We start from the raw sequence: 18,024 nt of genomic DNA, 5'->3' as shown, positions 1-18,024 counted from the left end.
TTTGAGGTCCAGGACACTGCCTCGTGACTGTAAATGCTGGCTGGGGTTTCTGCATAGCTGGGAGGGCAGCACAGAGTCCCCCAGGCTCCCAGAACTACAGCATATGCTGTCAGTCACCACAGGGGCCCATCAGTAAGAATATAAACAGGTGGGGCCTGCTCTAGCTGCAGTCTGGGATAACAGGACTCAAAGACTAATGGGTTCTTCTAAGCAGCTGAAGGCACACTTGGGAAATGATGAGCTTGTACACTATAAACAGAAATGCAAACAGCTTGTGCAAATGCACGGGGGAAACTGGAGGAGCAGACTTGGACCCAGACGTGAAGAGGCAGCTGCAGCAACACCAGCACCAGCCGTACCAGTAGTAGCAGCATCAGCACCAGCAGGACTGCCCACCATCTAACTGATGAGTCCAGGAGTCACTGGGCCTGGTTTGCCCAGCAACATCCTGGTTTACATTGGTTGTGGTTAATGTTAATGTTATCAGAGTAAGTGTTACAGTGCTCCTTTCACTCTCACATGTCCCAGCTTAGAAGAGAATGATTTCCCTTCCAATGACCCGGAAAAGGGAGATGATCTGATCAAGGTCACACAGTCACCAGGGGCCAAGAAGGGAGTGGAAGTTGCTTCTCAGCTCATGGCAAGGTGACTTAGTGCCTAAGGGCATGGGGCTCCCTCCAGACAATGAGCCTCTGTGGTCTGGACTGCGACCCCAATTCCACTTCATCCTGGAGCCCTGCACAGCCCGCCTCTTCGACACAGGTGGGGAGTCCCCTATTGAAAATCTGTCTCTCCTGGAGGACAAGGAGTGCTCCCAGTTCATGTGCTGAATGTCTGCTCTGTGCCAGGCACAATACTGGGTGTTTAACAAATCAACATCTATTTTGTGAAGTATAATACTTCACCCGTTTCAGAGGGAGCCCCCACAGGGAGCTGGCAGAGACCCAACCAAAGCATTGCTGTCTGAGACAAGGACAGAGGTCTCAACCCTTGCAGGAAGCTGCAGTCCTTTCTTCTCCCACGGGCATCCGGGCTGCAGGAATCCATGAGGCGCTCAGCCAAAGCCCTCCTTAAAACCATTTTTACCATCCAGAAATGTGCTGGGTGTGTGTAATTCCCGAGAATGCTTCCACCAGCGTTATTCCCCAGGTGGCTGAGTATCATTGTATGTCCATCAGGCTCAGAAAATCCTTGGATGATGCTCCATACTGACAGGCTCAGTCATCATGAGGTCATCTTTTTAATTCCCTTCTGATCAAAAGATTGGGCTGGAGGGTGCTCCAGCCATGTCTCCACAGGTCACCTGGCTGGCTAACTTCAGGGGTGAGGGAGCCCATCCTTGTTTCCCGCCCGTCACTCTTCCTCCTCGTCCAGGTCGCCCCCAGCCCCAAGCCTGCCTGGCTCACAGGCCCATGTCAAGAACATATTGTTTAGTATAATTTAGGAATCCAGAAACTAAAGGTGCTATAAATGCATAATGCAATGTATAAGGGATACTGTCTTCAACACTTGTGGCCAACCTAAAGATGGATGTGAACATACTTAGTGTAGTCCCTTTATGGGACTTTAGGGGTGATTTATGAATATCCCTAGAACTTTGAACATAGACCCCTGAGGATGTTTATTTTCATAGTGATTCTAATGAGATTAGCAGCTGTTACCGCTGTAACTAATTAAATCTCTAGGGACATGGTATATTAGAGTTACAGATATTAAAGAAATCAGTGAGATTTTAGAACATTCAACTTTTTTTAAGTTAGAAGAGAAAAATTGTAAGATTCAGCCTTGTTAACCTATGAAGTAACCTCTGCAAAAAGTACTTTGTTCTCAAGGGAAGTCTTAACAGCTGACCTTGTAACCAAATCACATCTAATTTCTTCTAAGACCAACAAAAATGGTAGCTAATTCTTTCCTACATTTCAGAATATGTTGATCTCCTGGAACTTATTTACAAAGAAAACACAATTACCTTTGAGCCTAAAAAAAGACAAAGTAAACCTAAGGCAAACAGTTTTTCTCATCTACTGAAGCAATTAATTTTTTTAATGTCATAAAACAATAAAGTTTTAAAGAATTTTTTTTTTTTTTTGTAAATGAGAAACGTCTGAGTTTATGCACATAAATTTGCTGTGTCAATTTAAGAAGACAGAGAACCCAGATTTTTTTTTATTCCCTTTTTGGCTTTAAAAAATTAATTTAAAATTTGAATTCAGTAGGAGTTTTGATAATCTATGTGATCTAATCCAAACTAACATACTTTAAGCTATTTTAATATAATAATCACAACACAAAGCTGCCTTACAAGTATGGTTGTATTTTTAAAAATTATTGTGGGACGATACATAGGGATAGCATTTTCATTCTCTGTTAATGAACTTTTTGGGGCCATTTGCCGATTTCGTTTAACATTTGGGGGAGTTTGTGTCCCCTCAGTAAAATGTGTCACCTGTTGCACATAAAATACTTAAATTACTTTTCTATAAAAACTAGAGAATGCGGGTTTTTTTTCCAGCACTGTAAAAATATTCAGTACTGTAAATTAGACTCGCTTAGATCAGCACAATATATAATAAAAATGTTCCTACCAGGAAAAACAACTGTTTTTCATTGATTCTAAAGATACACATTTTAATACCTGTGAAATCAGGATACTTCTTGCAATCATGATAGCATTTTACAGTATAGTTGACAGCATTTTTGTCTTAATGGTATCTAAAATAATAGTGTCTTTTAGATTCTATGAAATACGATAAAGTTTTTGTGTACATCCTGCCTTCCTTTTGAAAATAGAACTAGAAGATGGTGTACCTAAAAATTTTACGTTTGGTAGATTTATATTTATAAAAGCATAATTATATATTACTATGAATCTGCAAAAGTTAGATATTAAAAAAATAATCTACCTTCAGGAGCCTTATTTCATAATACTGTTAATTGCTCACTTACACACACATCTTACTAATTAAGGAGAAAAGGTAGGGTAGTCCTTTTAACTCCTGAATGTTTTTTAAAGACATTCTGTTTTATTTCATTTAAATATATAAAATAAATTGTAGAGCTATCAAAGTGTAGCCCAATAGTGGTTTTATGGGCCATACTTCTAATGATTTGTATGTGAAATTAATCTTGGTAAGAAGTTTCTGGTTTGTTCAAGAATAGCATGTTTTCCTTTTTCATATGTTCTATCCATGTAACATACCATAGTAGGTTTTTGTTTGTTTTTCTATGATTCACATCTCCTTAGTTTTAACCTAATGTCCTTTTTCTGTTCCAGGATCCCATGCAGGACACCACATTACATTTAGTTGTCATGTCCCCTTAGGCTCCTCTTGGCTGTAATAGTGTCTCAGAATTGGCTTGTTTTTGATAACCTTGACCTTGAGTTTTGAGGAGTACTGGTCAGGTGTTTTTTAGAGTGTCCCTCTACCATAATTTTTTGTTGTTGTTCTTTGTGCATTCCTTGCCTGTTCTAACACAAAGCAGATTGTGAAAGTGCCATGGTTAAAGATACATTATAAAAAATAAAAGTAAAAGAGAGAGAGATCAATTTTGATGTGGATCTGGGAAGGCTTCTCATCACATGTAGAGTATAAACTTGACCTTGAAGGAATTAGTTGTGTTTGCAGTGGGATGAGGGGAATGAATACGAAGAATGCAGGTCACATTCTAGTAACAATCTAGTATCATTTTAACATGAAGTTTATTAAAGGTGTAGTGAGAAGTAACGTTGTAAAGTTTGGTAGGGGCCTGAGGGGTTTTTTTCCGCCTAACACCAAATGTATGGTGTCTTTTCCAACACTGTCTCCGACTCTCTGACACCAACTTGGTGTCCTCCACTTCTGACACTAACTACCTGGAGTCAGACTCCACAGGTTTAAGCTCCTTTCCACAAGACTGTCCTCACTTCAGATGCCAGTTGCAGCTATCAGGTCCCCAGGTTACCCACACTTCTGTCTGACTTGGCTACAAACCCCCGCCCCCCCATTACTACTATAGTTTATTATAAAGGATACAAATAAACAGCTACATGAAAAGATTCATAGGCTGAGGTCCGGATTGGTCCTGAGCACAGGAGCCTCTGTCCCTGTGAGTTGGGATATGCCACCTTCCCGGCAGATGGATGGGTTTGCCAACTTGGAAGCTCCCTGAACCCCATTATTTAGGGGTTTTTAATGGAGTTTAATCATGTAGGCATGATTGATTAAATCATTGACCATTAATAATTAACTCGATGTCCAGCTCCTCTTCCCTCCCAGAGGTTGGGAGGTGGGACTGAAAGTTCTAACCTTCTAACCAAAGCAACCAGCCCTTATCCTGACTCTGTGTAGGGGCCCAACAAGAGTTATCTCATTAGAACAATTATCACCTTTTTTACTCAGGAAATTCCAAGATAACCTAGTGAAAAAAAATGGATAATGAGAAGACACACATAAGTAGAGAAGCAAAAGTATAAATATTTGAAGAATTAAGACTAAGAGAGAGCAGTTGAAGTGCAGAGAGATGAGCAGTTCCCTGTCCTTTGAGAGAGAAGCTTGGAGAAGGAAGTTGTACCCTCATAGTCACTGTCATTAACTTATTTGACACTGTGACATATATACACAGAGCTGTGATAAAGAGCAAAATGTTCAAGAACACTGCAAGTGGTGTTGGGGGATTGTATAGCTCCCTATTTCTAGACTTCTCTACTCCAGGTAAGCTAGCTTATTCTCATTCTGGGCACTATCTGACTCTGCACCTAGATTGGTTCTAGAATGCTCTCCTTAGGAAGCTAATTTTAAATCTCTCTCTGAGTCCTTTTTGCTGCTATTTCTATAAATGAAACCTTACCCTCTTTTGTGGCTGATAATTCTCTTTTCTTCTTTCCTCTTGCTACTCTTTATTGGATCATTCATTTGTTTTGCTAACACTTTTTTGAACACCTACAATATACCCTAACAAATTTAAGCTCCAGGACAGCAGGGACCTTAAATGCTTTGGCAAGTTTTGTATGTCCAGTCCCTGAATAGTCCTGGCACAAAGGTGTTCAATAAACATTGGTGGGCAGAATGAATCAATACCATACTGAGCACTATATACATGACTAAGATAAAAGTTATAATCTCAAGGATTTTACAGTAAAGGAGGGGAGAGGATCATTTACTGAAATAATTACAGTGAAGAGTTATTTAACAGGAGTCAGAGAGATAGGAGAAAATCTCCCATAAAGTTGGGACCACAAAAGACTTCAGCTTCAGTGAAAGGAAATTAGAAATAATCTTGTAGCACAGGAGGGGCAGCAAGAAAACTTTCCTGTCTGACCTTGGCCTTGGGTAAGAGAAATAGAAATGTTTTTCCTGAGAATTTTTAAACATGAGCGTGACCTCACACAGATTTGCAATATAAATTTACTCTATCTGTGGGGTCCACAAACCATTAAGGTGGTCATGCTTTCAGGAGATTGGTAAGAGTAAATGCAAATCCTCTCTGAGGGAGTACAACTTCACCAGAGGCCTCACAAAGTTTCCACGAATAAAGTGCTAGAGAACAAGAGCTCACGAGGTACGAGAGCTCACAAGGCACCATGAGTGAGAACCAGCAGAAACAACTGAGCAGAATTAGACTCACTCAGACACTATTTATTGGAATTATTAGGTATAGAATGCAAACATAGCAAAGTTTAGTTTATATAAAGAGAGGCTTTAAAATTGGAGCAAAGAATAGGAGACTTAAAGAAGAAAAGATCAAGCAGATTTGAAAAGAAACTAAATGGAACTTTGAAAAATAGGATATAGTTATCCATATAGTAATTACAGTTAAGTCACTGTGACCCTTGTCAGAGCGGGGTCATTGGAGGGATGAGGGCAGAATCCAAACAGTCAGTTGAAGAGTTAATGGCAGTAAATAAACTGTGCATATATGTTTATGTGCTTTTCTGTATACATGTCATTTATAATTTTTAAGTATTACATAGAAGATAATGAGAGATGAAAAAATGAGAATAGTAAACATAGACTATTTCTAGTACCTTCAGTGGTGACAAAACGGTGATGGTGATTAGGAAAGAGGGGGAATCCTTCCTCCATCAGTGTATCTCTTTACTCCCAGATAGCAACTCTACTTCCTGTTCTTTGACTAAAGGAAAATGGGAGATAATGGAAAGGGAGGGAGAGTAGGAAGATGAGGGAAAGGGGAAAAAAAGAATAGGAATAAGAACAAAAGTGGAATTAAAGGGGAAAAGGAGGGAGGAGAAACTCCTATGACTGCCCTGAGTGATCCCCTTGACCCTGTGCTGGACTTTGTGGCAATGGAGAAAAATAAAATGGTGGGAGAGACAGGAGGAACATGTGAAGCACATTCTAAATCAGTCACCATGAAAATTAGCGTTATATTAAGACTTAGCTTTTTCACTGGAAATCATAGATTTCACTTAAAAAAAATTTAGCACTAAGCTAATCCTCTCTAATTTCATTTTTAACTAGAGGAACTGGATTTGAACCTAACCAAGCGACAGGCTCCATTCTGCAAACCATGAAACATCACTACCTCTTAAAAAGAAAAAGTGTAAAGTAGGGCATTCAGTTGTCAGCTTAAATTACTTTTCCTTTTTAAGAAAACAGTTTAAGCCTCTCAGAGATCCAGGCCTAGGGCAAGGGGAAGGGGTTGAAGCCCACTGTTGGAGTGTGAGGAGCTGTAGAAGCAAGCATAAGCCATCTTACTGATTTTGCAGTACAAAGGATTCAACATCTATTCTATCCAACTACTTTGAATGTAGTTCAAAGTCAGATAATGTTGAAAAAGCACAATACAATTTTTAGACAAATCGAACAGGTATGTCCATTTTAGTTCTTTTCAAAACAGCAATTCAAAGCATTTTTCAAATTAGAAAAACCAGCATAATTATGTAATTAGAAGCAGTATTTCTCAATGCTAGTGATTGTTCTCCCTTCTCTCTTTACAAAATACTTTAGAAGACCATCGCATTTTCTCCACATCATGCTTCTGCTTGAAAAGTAGCCTGACTTGGGATGTTGTATTCATTTTGACTCTTTATAATGCAAATGTCACAATCCAACCCATACTGGGTTAAAAGGAGGAATGTAATAGTTTATTGAGCACTAGACAACAGTTCAGAGGGAAACCTGGCTTTAGATGTGGCTTAATGTCTCAAACCATGTTCTTAGGGTCTATCTTTGGAATCAGCATTCCCTGTAAGTCAGCTTCAGCCCCAGGCTGCTTCTGCTCATCACAGAAAGGTATTGTTGAGGTCCAAGACCCATGTTCTCAGACCATCAAATCCATCTCCAGCAAATGTCTCCTCATCCGTTATTGGCTCTAGTAACTTACTTACGTGTGCACCTAGACCTGAATGGTGGCCAGCAGGGTGGGTCTGACTGCCTGGCTTAATTCAATCAGGGCTCACAGCTCTCGAGCTTAGGGCAGGGACTATCCCTTCTAAACAGCATTGCTGAGAATGGGAGAGGGGTGGTTTTCAAATAAAACTGGAGCTACCATTACCTCATATTTTTGGAGGAGGAGTGGATGCTTGGTGGCAAAAAAACAGATGTTTTTGGCAAGTATTGGTCAAAGTTGGCTCTAGAAAAAATATTGAAGAGGTAAAATTTAGTATTTTCTCTATTTTGAGATATTCCATTTTCATACTCTTTCCTCTCATTTTCAGTTAATATTTGATTCATGCATAGCCGAAACTTTTTAAAGCAAGGGTCATTGTTAATGTATATATGGCTTTAATCTACAGTGGCTAATATATTGTCAGTCAGTGAGAATCCATAAGCACCAAGGATTGGCTTCTCACTTTGACAGGTCAGTTTATATGAACCCTGAAATTTTAGAAGAAAATGCCATTTCTTCAATGTAAAAGTGTAGATAGAATAATACTTACTGAAGTAAAACGTTACAATAGAAAGAGAACAAAAAAGCTTTCATTATTCATCATTTATTGTAGATTTATATGATCTTTTCATGCTCATTCCTGTCCCATAAAATGGAAAATAGACCTTTGAAATTTGATGTTACCAACCAAAATTTTTAATATAAACCAGTTTAAAAGATAATAAATATAATAAAAGTATGCAAGCATATTCTACTTGTTTGTATGTTTTGATCAAGACACAATGGCCAATTTCTCCCTTCCCTTTTCCACTTGCCTGTTGCTTATTTATTCAGCAATTATTGAGTACCTCCTATATTCCAGGCACTGTTTTAGGAGTTGGGAATATAAGATTAATGCTTTATTATATTACTGTGGAGTCCTAATCATATACCCATAATAAAAATAGTATTGTTTTGATGGATTATAATTAAAGAGGAACCATATATATGTAAATGAATATAAAATTATTATTTTCAGTGTAGCAGGATAATAATATTCTAGCTTCCAAAAGGAAGAACTAATTTTATTTAGATACATAAAGTTTCAATCTGAAAGAAAAGTTTCTCTGTTTGGAACGAGAATTGTGCTCAAGGTTTTCTCCACCGCCACATCTGGAGATGTTCAAACCACTAGTTGATAGAAAGAGAATCTGGAGCATCTAACAGCGTTTTCCTAAAATGTCGAACAGGTTTGTAATTTAAGGAAAAAAAATTCTAACCCCGCTATTATTTATTGTTCAAGCTTAACTGTTAAAAATAAAAACTCACATTTTTGAACCATCTTATATGAATGCAAATGAGAATGCAAATACATAATTCTTTTGGTTAATCTCTTTTTTTTCCCCTTGGATATTTGAGGTTACAAAACTGAGGCCTGAGAAAACCGGATTTTAATGAAATTCCTACAAAAGATGTCTAGAAAACTTGTTGCTTCAGTTGCAGCAAAACAACGTCTGATTGGCAAGTGGCCACTTTGGATTTTCTGCTGGGCCAGAATGCTAAACTTAGTGTTCTGTCTCCGTACCATCATCTTGTGAAGAACATGGCCTATGAACTCTGCCTGCCTGGGTTGGAATTCTTGCTCTGCCGTGTGCTAGCTGTAAAGATCCGACTCCATCTCTGTTTCCTCGTCCGTAAAATGAGGATAGAAGAGGACCTACCTCATAGGATTGGTATCAGGATTAACTGAATAAGTATGTGTAAAGTGCTTAGAACCATGCCTGGCACATAGTAAATAATATATGTTTGGTTAAATATATGTATTTACACACTCACACACGCATATATAGTAATTTCTCACATTTTGTGTAGTCAAAGTGGGATTGTGACTTTATAATAACCTTATATAACTATAAAAGAATATTTTATTACTTGACTTAGCTTATTCACTGAAGACAGTTAAAACTTAAAGGGTAAGACTGGATATCTAACATACAAGTGAACTTTCTAACTCCTCCATTTAAACTGTCTATCAGAACCATTAAGTGTACTTGTATTTAATAGATGGTTTATAATATCATATTTGTGTGTGTTGCTCAACAAATCCACAGCAGGTGTAAAAATCCACAAGTAGCATAAAAAGTTCTCATTTCTAGTGACAGCGTCCCGGTGGTGTTCATTTTTCATTTCTGAACACATATTGGCAATGAGAATACAAAGACCAGAAGGAAGCCCTTCCACCTAGCCTCAAGAAAACCACAGCATACTTAGGGATTTAAGGAATGATTGCAGAAGAATGCCATGAGACATCTGGGACTCCTGTTCTTCATCTGCTCCTAATACATGAACTTCTGCAGTAAGAGGTATTTCTTAACCAGGGCAGTACTGTCTTCCTAGAGGGCATTTAAGAATGTGCAGATACCTTAAATTTACCCAGTGTTATTTGTCAATTATATCTCAACAAAGCTGGGAAAAAACAAAAAGAATGTGTAGGTGCTACTGGCATTTAATCGGCTTAGAATAAGAGTGCTAAAAGTCTTGCAGAGTGGAAAAGTCTTGCAGAATAAAAAGTTGAAATGTTCAAAATGCCAATAGCACCTGATCTTCCTGCATTGATGATGACAAAGAATGCTGCAAAAGAAACAACTCTGGCCTGGAACGTAGGAGATCTATGTTGTGGGTCTACTTTAACCCTCAAAAGCTACGTGACCTTGTGGGAGTTCCAGAATCACTCTGGATTTCAGTTTCTTCTCTTATAAATATAATGGTAGAAGTCCCTTTCACCACTATTTCTTTGACTTAAACTCTAAAGATAATTGCTTTGCTTTGTCGTTTAGCAATAACCTAACTTTTCAGCAGTATCCTCTCCAGGGACATAGTAACATTTGAAGCCACAACTGTATGCAAATACTGTCCTGTAAATATTCCAATAAGGCTTTAACAAAAAATATTTGATTTTACTTGGAGCAAAAAATATTTAACAAACTTGAATTCAGTTTTTGATGTGAAAATACTATTATTCTCTAATTTAATAGATTTTGTATTATATTTCAATTTATTCTTATTGAAGGCCAGTACAGAACGCTGCCTCTAAAAAAGTAAGAGTACATAGTAATTCATTTATAATTAATATTGTCATATTTCTTCTTTTCATAAATAAATATGAAATAATGCACATGATAAGAAAAGGCCCATTTGACAGACAAGGCTGATGCTCTCCTTTATAAAAGACAATTTATCAGCAAATCCTGACATATTTAGAGTTGATAAATTTTTATATTTGTGTCCTGAACATAATAATAATTATAACTCCGCTAAAATTATGATGTTAAATTTATAACTCCTAATAAAGTATTAACTGTTGTATAGCACATTCTTTATATTTGCATTGTGAGCACGTAAAGTTCAGTTCTTTCATTTTTATTATATAACTACTTATTTTTATTGTATAACTAGACTCAATTCTACCTAAAGTGACCATTTATTAAATATTGATGTTAAAGTAATAAGAAAGAAATCCAGTACAACATACTCTACTTGTGCTTTGCTGAAACATTTCCCGTATAATATTTTTTCTCTTAAGAAAAGCAGTTTGAGGTCAATATTATGCAAGTTCCTGTGTGAAAATGGAGTTGATGTATGCTTCTGAGACCAGGTTCCTTGAAAACATGTTTTATCCGTTTGAGTCAGGGGAGGTGCTGTACGTGTTCTGCACACAGGCATTCAATCCGTTCCGACAGACTCACTAACTGTCCTGGCTTTGCAGTTTCATTTCGTGACCCAGAATAAAATGCATAAAAGGCATTACTGGATAAAAACTGGCAAACTCCAGGTCCAAAATAGATTTTAAAAAGAAACCTCCCTAAATCTTTGAGCTCCTGATTGGAACTACAACCAAACAGCAAAGTAAGTTTTTGTGACAAATGAATTAAAATAAGTGAAATCATTTCTTCATCCTCCATTGGTCTTTTTAATTTATGTTACTGTTGAAATATACAGTTATCATAAGAGATAAAAGGATACATGGGAGGGTTTTTCGTTTGTTTTGTTTACTTTGTAGAAAAATAAATTACTTTTATTTGAAATAAGTCTCTTCTTCATAAATCTTGTAAAACTCTAACTTCTAAATAATTGTTTATGTCTTGTATCAATAGTTATTGCTAACAACTGATAATATCAGTCACATACTTGGCTGGAAAGACTAAATGGTTTTATTTTTTTAATCTTCTCTCAGGAAACATAAGAAAACATATTCTAGGACTATGTAGCTACCTCAGCTTTTAAGGTACTTTTTATATGACAGATTGAACATGGAGCTATTCATTTATGTTATGAACTGAACTCATTTTGAAAAGTTAAAAATTATATATTTTAAAAATAGTTGATTTTTCCCATTATAAAATGATCGTGTGCTTGTTATAAAACTTTGGAGAATGATGAAGGTAAAAGTTGAGAAGAATATATATCACAGTCTTTTAAAGAAAATCATAATTAACATTATGGTATATATACATCTAATGTTTTAAAATTTTTATTCATGTAAATTAATTAAATTCACATGTTTATGCAAAATAAAACATAGGTATGGTTTTAAAATCAAAGAGTACTGCAAGATTTATGGCAGCAATCCCCTCCTTTTCCTGGCCCTGAATCCCTATCCCCAGGTCTAGCAATTATTTTCAACAATTTTTAGGTGGTTTCCAATATTGTCTCCACATCCGAAGATATCTACATCCTAATCCCAGAACCTGTGGATATGTTACCTGACGTAGTAAAGGGACTTTGCAGATGAACAAAGTTAAGGCTCTTGAGATGGGAAAATTGTCTTGGGTTAGCTGGGTGGGCACAATGATGTAATCACAAGGGTCCTAATAAGAGGGAGGCAGGAGGATGAGTCAGTAGTAGGAAATGTAATGATAGAAGAAAGAGGATGGAGTAATGCAGGGAATGGGTCATGAGCCAAAGAATGCAGGTGGCCTTTAGAAGGTGAAAAAGGCAAGAACACGGATTCTCTCCACAGAGCCCCCAGGAGGAATCAGCCTTGCTGACACCTAGACTTCAGCCAAGTCAGATAGATTTTAGTCTTCTGATCTCCAGAACTATAAGATAATATGGTTGTGTTGTTTTAAGCCACTATGTTTGTGATATTTTGTTATAGCAGCAATAGGAAACTAATATAGTCTGTTCTTTTTTCATAGAACCCTGTTCTTATTTTATTTTATTTTTTTAATGTGCAGGTTACCTTCTCAACTCTCTGAGGATATGACTTTTTATAAATTAAGCTACCTTATTGACTCTGATTTTTTGGGGTCCTCTTTTCTGGTTTGTTTTCCTCATTCCATTGTTTTATTATCTTTGTATAGCTATTTATATTTAAGAGTGAAATGCTAAAAAGCTGTGAGGAAGCATTGTCTCAGTGAGAAAGTTTATCCCTAGGAGAACTGTGTGTAGTGTAATTGGTGGGCATATGGCTATTCCACTGAAAGTTCCCTGTTTCTGTTACTGTGGCTTCATAATAAATTACCCTAAAGTTTTGTGGCTTAAAATGATTATTTTACTTTGCTTAGTGCTTTTGTGTGTCAAGAATTCAGGATAGGCTCAGCTGGGAAGTTCTCAAATGGGGTACCTCAGGCATTTGTAGTCAGATATCAGCTGGGGTTATAGTTATAACCAGATTCATCTGGGCTGGAGTCTAAAATAGCTCACTCACATCACTGGCAGTTGATGTTGACCATTTGCTAGGTGCTCAGATGGACTGTCAACGGCATCGCCTACACGGCCTTCAGATCATGACAGTCTCAAGTAGTCAAACCTCTTACATTGTGATTGTCTTCCTCTAGAACCTAGAGCAAGCATCCCAAGAGAACTAGGTGGATACTTCTTGACCTTTTCTGAGTAACCTTCAGAAGTCACACAGTGTTATTCCTCTTCATTCTATAGGTTGAAGAGGTCATATGCCCAAACTCAGGGGGACTGGATATAGACCCACCGTTCAACTGGAGTAGTGTATAGAATTTGGAACTTGATTATTTATTCTGTTCCATTGATCTATTTGTCTATCTTGACACCAACGCCGTAGCTTTGTAAAAATCTCAAAATCAAGTAGTGCTAGTTCCCTAAATTTATTCTTATTTTTCAAAATTGATTTAGCTTCGCATTTTCATGTAAATTTAGAATCAGTTGCCAACTTCTAAAAGTAAAACAAAAGAAGCCTGCTGAGATTTTGATTTGGATTGCACTGAATCTATAGGCCAAATTGGGAAGAGTTGATGTCTTAACAGTTTGAGTCTTCTGACCCACGAGCCTGGTATATCTCTCCGTTAATTTAGGTCTTCTTTAATTTCACTCTGCAATGTTTATTCTTTTTAGTGTCCAGGTCTTTCATATCTTTTGTCAATTTATCCTTAAATATTTAATATTTTTAAGCTATCGATTTGTAATTTAAATACCCTATTGTTCATTACTTCTATATCGGACTAGTGGCTTTTTTGTAAGTTCCATTTGACTTTCCACTGAGACAATCATATCATTTGTGAATAAAGATGGTTTTATTTTTCCTTTCCAATCCGGATGCCCTTTATTTCTTTTCCTTGCCTGAATATTTTTGTCTTATTTCTGAGCTGAGATGGAAAGCATTCTGTCTTTAACATTTAGGTATAATATTAGCTGTAGTATTTTACGGTTGCCCTTTATCGGGATGAGGAATTTCCTGTCTCTCCTAGGTTGCTGATATATATATATATTTTTAATCAGGATTGAATGTTAGATTTTGTCAAATGGTTTTACAGAGTCTATTGAGATTATTGTATGGTTTTTGTTTTCTAGTTTGTTCATATGGTGATTTATATGGACGGATTTTAAATATTAAAACAACCTTGCATTCCTGAGATAAACCCCATTTGGTCATGACATATTATATTTTTTATATATTGTTGTATTTGATTTCCTAAAAGTTTGTTTATGATTTTTGCATCTATGTTCATAAGGGACATTAGTCCGTAGATTTCTTTTCTTCTTCTGTCTTTGGGTTTGTTATCAGGTCAGTGCTGACCTCATAGAATGAGTTGAGAAATATTCCCTACTTTTCAATCTTCTGGAAGAGTTTGTGTAGATTTGGCAATATTTTCTTCCTTAAACTTTTGGTAGAATTCACTGATGAAGCCATATGAGCCTGGGATTTTCTTTGTGGGAAGGTTTTTAACTAGAAATTTAATTGTAAAGCTGGATATATGGCTATTCATCGCATCTAATTCTTTTTCAGTGAGCTTTGGCAATTTGTGTCTTGCAAGGAATTTCATCTATGTGTTGAATTTATTGGCATAAAGTTGTTAATAATACTCTCTCATTTTCCTTTTAATATCTGGAAAATCTCTAACAATGTTGCGTCTCCCATTCCTGACATTGCCAATTTGTACTTGCTTTCTTTCTTTTTTGTCCTTATCAGTCTGGCTAGAGATTTATCAATTTTATTGATCTTCTCAAAGAACTAGCTTTTAGTTTCACTGATTTTTTTTCTCTTATTTTTCTATGTTCTACTTTGTTGATCCCCACCTTGATCTTTATTATTTCCTTTCTTCTGTTTACCTTGGGTTTAATTTGCTCTTCTTTTTCTGTTTTCTTAATGTGGAAGCTGAGGTTATTGATTTGAGAGCTTCTTTTCTAATATAAGCATTTAGTGCTGTAAATTTTCCCCTGGGCACTGCTTTAGTGGCATCCCAGAAATTTTGATATGTTTTCAATCTCATTCTGTTCCGAACACTTTCTAATTTTGTTTTTGATTTTTTTCTTTGATCCATGAGTTATTTAGGAATATATTGTTTAGTTTCCAAATATTTGGAGATTTTTCAGAGATCTTTCTGTTATTGATTACTAATTTAATTCTATTTTGTTCAAAGAACTTATATGAATTGAATCATCTTTACCTTATTGAGACTTGTTTTCTGGCCCAGAATATGGTCTATCTTGGTGAATGTTTTATGTATATCTGAAAATAATGTGTATTCTTCTGTTGGGTGGGGTGTATTATGAATGGCAGTTAAGTTGTTTGATAGTATTGTTCACGTTTTTTATATCTTTACTGATTTTCTCTCTACTTGTTCTATCAATAATTGAGATAGACATACTGAAATCTCCAACAATAATTCTGGATTTGTTGATTTATCTTTTTTCTATCAGTTCGTGCTTCATGGGTATTGAAGTTCTGTTATTAGGTACATAAATGTTTAGGATTGTTGTGTCATCTTGATGAATTGACCCCATTGTCCATAGGAAATGAACTTTCTGTCCCTGGCATTAATCTCTGCTGCTAAATTTGTTTTCTCTCATATTAATATAGCCACTCCAACTTTTGTTTAGTGTTAGTATAGTATAGCTTTTTCCATACTTTTACTTTTAACATATTTGTACCTTTATATATTTGTAGTGGGCTTCTTATATGCAGCATATAATTGGATATTGTTTTTAAAACCAATCTGTTTTTTAGTTGGGGTATTTAGATCATTTTCATTTAATGTATTTATTAATATGGTTAGGTTTAAATATCTAATCTTAATATTTGTTTTCTAACAGGAGACACCTTGCTTTTTGTTAACTTTTTCTGCTTTTCTTGACTTTTTTTGGATTAGATATTCTCTGATTCTATTTTATCTCGTTGGTTGCTTATTAGCTGTAACTGTTTGGTTTTTAGTTTAGTTGTTGATTTAGAGCATATAGTATATATTTTTAACTTATTGCACTCTGTCTTCAAATGACATTCTACCACTTCATGTATAGTATAAGGACATTTCAATAGTCCCATTTCTCCCCTCCCTCCCTTTGCGCTTATTGTTGTAATAGATTTTACTTTCACATGTGATAAACCACAATCTTCACTGTAATTAGTATTATTTAATTACAGATTTTAATAGTAAGAAATTGAAATTAAAAGAAAAAATCATATATATTTAACCATGGAGTTACCATTTCTAATACTCATTTCATTGTGTAGACATATTTCCATCTGGTATCATTTTCCTTCTTACTGAAGAACATTCTTTACCATTTCTGGTAATGTGGGCCGGTTGCTGATGACCTCATTCAGCTTTTGTACGTATGAAAAGTGTTTTGCCTTCATTTTTGAAAGATATTTTGGGAGCTATAGTATTCTAGGTTGATAGTTTTTTCTTTCATTATTTTAAAGGTTTTGCTCTACTCTCTTCTCACTTGCATTGTTTCTGATGAGACATCCAATGCTATCCTTACCTTTGTTCCTCTGTATGTAATGAGCCTCTTTCTCTGGTTGCTAGCATCTTCTCTTTATCACTGGTTTGGAGAAGTTTGATTGTAACGTGCCTTGACATAATTTTATTCATGTTTCTCGTGCTTGTTGAGCTTCTTTGATCTAAAGTTATTACAACATACTGCTTTATTCAGAGAGAGGTACTAACGTAAAAAACTTACAGATAAAAGGAAAAAAGTTTTAATGATGCTACAAAATGGTTAATTTTATTAAATAAAGACCAGTTCACTCCAGAATGTTTTGAAATTGTGTCATCTTTTGGACGAGGATCACAGAAACTTCCTGTTGCATACAGACATCTCGTGGTTAAGCAGAGGAAGAGTTTCAGCAGTGTGTTTTAGCTAAAAGGCGAATTACAGGAGGATTTGCTAGAAGCAGTGGGCCAGCTTTTGTTGAGTGTTTTGAAGAAGGCCGCAGTAACTAGCTACTTATCAGGCATTTTTCATCACTGAACCAACTGACCAAGTATTCACAAGACCCTGGAGAAAGTAGTTTGACTTCAAGTGACAAGATTCTTTGATTTGTGAGAATCTGAATCTTTGGAAAAATTATATTGCAAGAGGCAATCTTGAAATTTTCCCACTGCTGCTTGGGCTTGAGAGTGAAGAAGGAAATTAGCAAGACTTAAGCTTTGTTGAAATCACCTGGAAGAACCACAGAATGAAATGGAACAGTATTTTCTCTTTCTTTTAACACAGGGTAAGAGAGCCCCCCTCTGCATCTTCTGCTCAGCCTGATCTTGAGAGAAAAGCAAGGACTTTGTGAGCTGTGGTTTGATCATGTAGTTAAGATGAGGTTTACTGATCTGCCCCTAGACAAGTTCCAGATTTCTGTGAAAGAAGGGCATCCTGTCATTCATAGGAAAGCAGGGAACATTTTGCTGCAGTTTTTTCCTCATTAGATATGTGAGCAAGCTTTGACTTGTTTAACAATCATCATAAGCCAGGAGGAAAATCATCTCATTTTAGTTGCAAATGAAATCCTTGTGTCCTTATCTGAAGTTTGACCCAGAATTGGGTAATTGTGCATCAGGAAAACAAGCCCAAGCTTCAAGTTATTTTATTCTTTATTTCTAGTTTCAAAAATAACAATTTTTATGCATAAATAGGTATATAAAAGAGATCTTAAAAGCCAACATATATGTATAATAATTTCATAACTGCTAGGCTTATATATGAGCCTGATTATATTACTTAGGAAGAAAATTAGTTTTTCAAAGCTTTGTATGAAAATGTATCTTAAGGGCCAGCCCTGGTGACCTAATGGTTAAGTTTGTTGTGGTCTGATTCTGTGGCCTGGGTTTGGTTCTCAGGCCCAGACCTACACCACTTGCCTGTCAGTGGCCGTGCTGTGGCAGTGGCTCACATACAAAAAGATGAAGATTGGCAGCAGATGTTAACTCCAGGCAAATCTTCCTCAACAACAACAAAAACAACAAC

The sequence above is a fragment of the Equus przewalskii genome, chromosome 3 (assembly GCF_037783145.1).
Source record: "Equus przewalskii isolate Varuska chromosome 3, EquPr2, whole genome shotgun sequence".
Taxonomy (NCBI): domain Eukaryota; kingdom Metazoa; phylum Chordata; class Mammalia; order Perissodactyla; family Equidae; genus Equus; species Equus przewalskii.
The sequence above is the reverse complement of the archived record's forward strand: the minus strand, read 5'-3'. Positions refer to the sequence as shown.